Source organism: Thamnophis sirtalis, unplaced genomic scaffold (genome assembly GCF_051295495.1).
Source record: "Thamnophis sirtalis isolate CommonGarterSnake01/CBP01778 unplaced genomic scaffold, rThaSir2_p1.2 scaffold_7, whole genome shotgun sequence".
Classification (NCBI taxonomy): Eukaryota; Metazoa; Chordata; class Lepidosauria; order Squamata; family Natricidae; genus Thamnophis; species Thamnophis sirtalis.
This window is the reverse complement of record NW_028261387.1, coordinates 17,730,257-17,736,030: the sequence shown is the minus strand read 5'-3', so window position 1 is coordinate 17,736,030 and position 5,774 is coordinate 17,730,257.

The window sequence follows — 5,774 nt, the reverse complement described above, 5'->3', positions numbered from 1 at the left end:
ATAAATAAATAAATAAAGTAAGTCATTAGAGAAATATGAAATTGAATGGAACACGGGATAATCCTGCCCATGATACCAGCAAAAGACAAAGCAGATTTTTCTTCTCTGTCTGCAATGGCTCCCCCCCCCCCATAACTTCTAACTTGATGCAAAGTTCTTAAGAAGCTGGAAAGCTTGCAAGGATTTTGTAAAACATTAGCGAACTTAACAAAACCTCTGCCTATATGGATGCTCTAGATGTCCTTAGCCAAACAGTTATGTGGCACAGATATTTGAAAACATATACAAGCAACATACGCCTCTAATTGCTATAAGACATAGACTTAACTATAGTGCAACACACCTTTCAATTAAGGACTTCAGGCTCCTTAAAAGGGTGATTTGTCTGTGGCCCAGCTGCCAGCTCGATGGGAAAAGAGATGGTGACAAAGGAAAGTGGACAGAAAAGAATACTTTGTCTAAACAGTGTCCAATGTTTTAATCTGTAAAGAAATACATGCCTATGCAATACCCCCCACCCTTTTCCAATTAAAACCCAGGAGTATTTGTGTTGACCTAGAAATAGGATTGATCTGCTATTCTTGTTCTGTTTATTATTAAATATCATCTATGGTGTATGAACCTAATTCATAGGATAAATGGATTTTTAAGAACCTTTCGTTGTACATAACAGGAAAAAAATGTATATTTGTATAAATACTCAAGCCTATGTCTAATTTCACCAGGAAGGGTGGGGAGAGAATAGAAATTCTCATATTTCACTTGCTATAAAAAAAAATTAACACCCAAATTTAAACATATGGAGCACTCCAGCATATATAAAAATACAGTTCCACGTTTATGATGATTCTATAAATATAGATGCTCACTGATTATCACTGGAGCTGTTCATTAAAATTCAGGACAGCATGCAAAATGGTATATGTGTGTGCGTGTGTGTGCATGCACATTCGTGCGAAAATGGGAAAACTAAAAATAGCTACCCTTTAGCTTTCTGATGAAGGCCTTTTCCAGTGTATTTCAGCATTTGTCACAGAACAGGAAACTCTCACAGAAGGAAAATAAATTGTCAGAGGAAAGTGAAAAGGAAATGTAATTGTTCTGAAACCTAATGCAGAAATAGAGTTCAAAGGAAAGTGGACTGATACCTTCCCCTAGGACTTTATGCTGCTACTGTTGGTTCAATCAAAGCAGTAATTCATAAAAATTTGGAAATCATACTTTCATAATAATGACTTCACATCTCAACAAAGTTAATTTTCCTCAATGGAGATTTTCACTGAATGCCTGTGGAGAAGAAGAAAAGACAGTAGTTGCTTAAGCAGTGCTGTTCATAAAAACAGAGTTGAAAAGTCACATAGATTGCCCAAGATTGCCAACACCTTGGTCAGTACAGGAATCGAAACAGGGGTGGGCTGCGAGGAGAAAGAAGATCTGTTAAACTTTCTGAGTTAAAAAAAAAAGCAATAATACACAATATGGTTTGTATCTTTTGTTTTGCTTCTCCCATGTAAACAGAAAATGTAATCTTCCATGGATGAAGCTTGCAATATTGGAAATACTTATTTATTTTCCCATTGCAAATACTGCCAACTCATTAATTTTATTTAGCTAAAAAAATTGTCAAACACTCTGGCCAAAAATAAAGAACCTATTTGATTAAAGGTTATGCAATACAGTTAGTCCTTGTTTAGGGACTGCCTCATTTAGTGACTGTTCAGATTTAGAAATGTGATATAAAAGCAGCTTTGTGAACAATCCTCATGTTTATGACTTTAAAGACTTTTGCAGGTCTGTAAAGTAAAGGAAAATTTAACTACAATCATAAGTATAGTTGTTTAACAACTCCTTCCTTTAATGACTTAGTGAGTTGTTGGAACTATCTGGTGTTGCAAATAGGTATTTTTATATGGATATTTTTTTTTAAAGTATAAAATAAAAAAGAAAGCTAAGAAAGCTGATGATCGTTAAAATGTATATGATCCAGAGAAACATACACATATCCTTTTTAAAACAATTCAGCCTTGTAAAAATAAGCCCATACTATAAACGGTGTAAGTTAAAATATAAAGGTAAGGCACACCATATTGTCAGGTGCAATAAAAAAGATTTAGCTGCATGTAAATTTAGATAGATCGGCAAGAGATGAGACTTGATATTGCTTTATTGCACACACCTATCGGTTTGAGAAGCCATATGGATTGGAATATAAATTGGCTAAGACACATTAATCATGCGTCTTTTCTCTTTAGAATGAAAGGTTCATGTAAATATTCTGCCCTCTAAAGATAATACAAATAGGAATGATCAAAGTAAAAGAGGTTTACATTTGCTGGTTTTTAAAAGAAAGGATGGAAAATATCATAACAATTGCATTTTCAAACAAAATCCTTATCATCCTTGAAGCGATTCAAATAAAATGGACACTAGGGGAAAATAAAGTGGTTGGGGAGGGAGGACCTGTAGTTTATAGGAAGCTGCAAACAACTGTGAGCTAATGACAGTATCATTTCCATTACTCCCACTGTGCAGAAGGAGGGCTTGTAATGTAGATGGAAGGTGGGACAATTTTCCCATGCGGTGAATGCTTATGTGGACAAAATGCGGTAGAATAATCCATGAATAAACCTGCAATTGCCAAGACGTTCCAGAGTAACTTTCCAACCAGGGTTAGAAAGACTGACAGAGGCTACTAACACTGCAATCCTTGCTTAGCGCAGCCTGCTCCTTTATGCCTTTCAGCAGTGGTGAAATTCAAATTTTTAAACTACCGGTTCTGTGGGTGTGGCTTGGTGGGCATTGCAGGAGAAGGATATTGCAAAACCTCAATTCCTACCCCACTCCAGGGGGAAGGGCAGGGGTGAAATTCAGCAGGTTCTGACAGGTTCTGGAGAACTGGTAGAGGAAATTTTGAGTAGTTCGGAGAACAGGTAAATGCCACCTTTGACTGGCCTCTGACTGGATTTTGCAATCCTTCCCCCAGGAGTGATGAGGGAATGGGGATTTTGCAGTATCCTTCTCCTGCCACGCCCACCAAGCCATGTCCATAGAACCAGTAGTTTTTTGTTTTTTTTTAATTTCACCACTGGGGAAGGGTAATTGCAAAATCTCCATTCCCTCCCCACTCTGGGGCCAGCCAGAGTTGGTATTTGCTGGTTCTCTGAACTACTTAAATTTTCTGCTACCGGTTCTGCAGAACCTGTCAGAACCTGCTGAATTTCACCCCTGCCTTTCAGTATTTCTGGTCTCTTTTTAACAGAAAAACAAACAAACAAACATCGAAAATGTTTTTATTTCTATAAGAGCACCTAAACCTTGGTGAACCAAATAATCAGAACCCTACAAAACTATCTATTAAGTCTTCATTGAACTGCATCTGGATGAACCCAGGTTTAATTTTATCATTATAATTTTTTGGGAAGGTGCAGTATTTATATGACACTGATAGAACAAACTGACTAGAGACTGTACCAATTGTTTTATATAAAGCAGGATAACACAAAGTACAAATTAGTCTTTTCTCTGAAGTTCCACTATATAAGTTACATAACGTATAACTTGTGCGTAAGTTTGTTTCTGCATTTTAACTAGAGCTATTTGCAAGACTAAGGTATTTGAGAGATGAATCAACACACCAAAAATTTTCTGATCTGATTGAATACATCTTTGCAACTCCTTTTAAAAAAAATCTCATGCAATAAAGCAAGAATAAGCATTAAATACCTGCCTAATGTTTTTGAACTATAATTCCCATAAGCTCCAGTGAGTTTATGTAAGTAAGCTATGTAAGTAAGCTCCAGCCAAGAAACTTGCAGAACAAGGGTGTCAAACTGGTGGCCTATGGGCCAGATGCGTCACATGCAGGCCACGCCCACCCCAGCTCCGCAAATGGGAAAAACGTCATGAAACATCCTGTGACGGCAACATGACATGGAGAGATTGACTGTCATGTTGCAGAACCTTAGTCTACCATCCAATTGCATATATTTATTTATATCATGGAACACAGCTATGTGTTCAAAAAGAGAATTGCTTGCTTTCCACTTGAAGACAAGCACTTACAAGGATATATTTTTTTGTAGAGTTTATTGTCATTTATAGGCCGCCCTTTTCCCTGAGGGGACTCAGGGCGGCTTACAATTCGTGGGGAAGGAGTGCAAGACAAAACATGAAATAATATGTGAATAAAATAAAACAATAAAACACAACATTCATTCAGATCAGAATTGAGACCTGTATAGTGAGAGGAGAGGCTTTAAATATATGCCACCTCTATTTTTCCTGCTCATAAATGGCCCTACATATGTCATTTGTACTGGAAAGGAAGTTTCCATTGGCATTAGTGGGATGGTTGATTCCAATTAAAATAGCAGCCACAACATAGCAGTTAAGAAAGGGTTAAAGTAATGTACCCTTAGTCACAGACACTTCTTGGGTGACTTTGAGTGATTGGCCCAAAGTCATCCAGGAAGTGTCCATGACTGGGGATAGATTTGAATCTAAGTTGGGCTTTTTTTAGTTCTAATCTAATATCTTAATCAAAATTCAGAAGTCCAAAAAATGTTTGCTTAGCACTTAGGAGGAAACAATAATTTGTCTAAATAATTTAAGATTGTTTGTGAGCAGATATGACCATGATGGTTTTAAGATGCTTCTGAATGGTCATTTTATGTTCACATTTTCAACCCTTAAGACAAACTTCAGATGTATTGCTGCCGTTCTCTTGCTTATAGCTGCTTTCAAGAATGAGGAAATAACAGGGGCTCACTTGATAGGAAAAGATGCAGTCTCTGTATATACAGAATGTGTGGTTCAGGACCTAGAAGTAGGGAAAGCTTCATTAAATTAGGTGAGGGTTTTTTCATCCCAACTAATTTTATCTACAGTGACTTGCAGAGTTCTACATATTCTCAAAAAAGCTATTTTTTATTTAATGTTATTTTAATAAACTTTTATAAACTAAGATGTTTACTTTCCAAACATTGTACAATTCCCAGAATTCTTGTGCCACAATTATACAATTCCCAAAATTCTGAAGCAGCATGGCATGGCATGCTGGCTAGGAATTTTGGCTGGAATACTAGGCCAATAAAGTATTCTAAAATTCTTAAGTTATTTTCTCACTATAGCTGGAGGTTAACGGGTTAAGGAGACCAGCTTAAGTCCTTTGCCTATGTTATGAACTTTAAATATTTATTAAACATCTCTATTTTCAGAACCTTATGATCCTCAGAAAGTTTCTCTATGGCTGTTATGCTTTTTTGAGAAAAGAAATCATGTTCATTAAAAGTCAGTCAGACCTTTGGCTTGAAAATCTGTTGACATTGTAAGCTGCTGTGTGCAGAAACAACTGCAAAATTAAACTCAATGAAATATATTGTTTAGCAAGCTCTTTGGAAGCAAATTCTGTAGCATTCAGAATTTATCTCCTGTTCAGGTTGCAGTTTTGGCATAAAGATAAGTGTTGCTCATACATCTTAATATGATCACCTTTCAAGCTAGAAGCAAATTGAAATTAACTACCCCAGCAAAGGATGTCACTTGAGGTCTAGTTTTGAAAGTGAGCCTTAACAGAGACCTTGCAGACCTCTGAACTCCATAAATCCACAGGTGTTTAAATAGGCCTAAAGGTTGGGTCACATAGCAGGCTTGTTTTAATCTAATTTTACAAGGATTTAGTACTGTGTAAATGGCTCTTGCGAGTTTGTTTCTCTTCACTGCTGAATAATACCAGCAACTCTTTGAGCCACTGCTGAGTTTTGAGCCATAAAAGG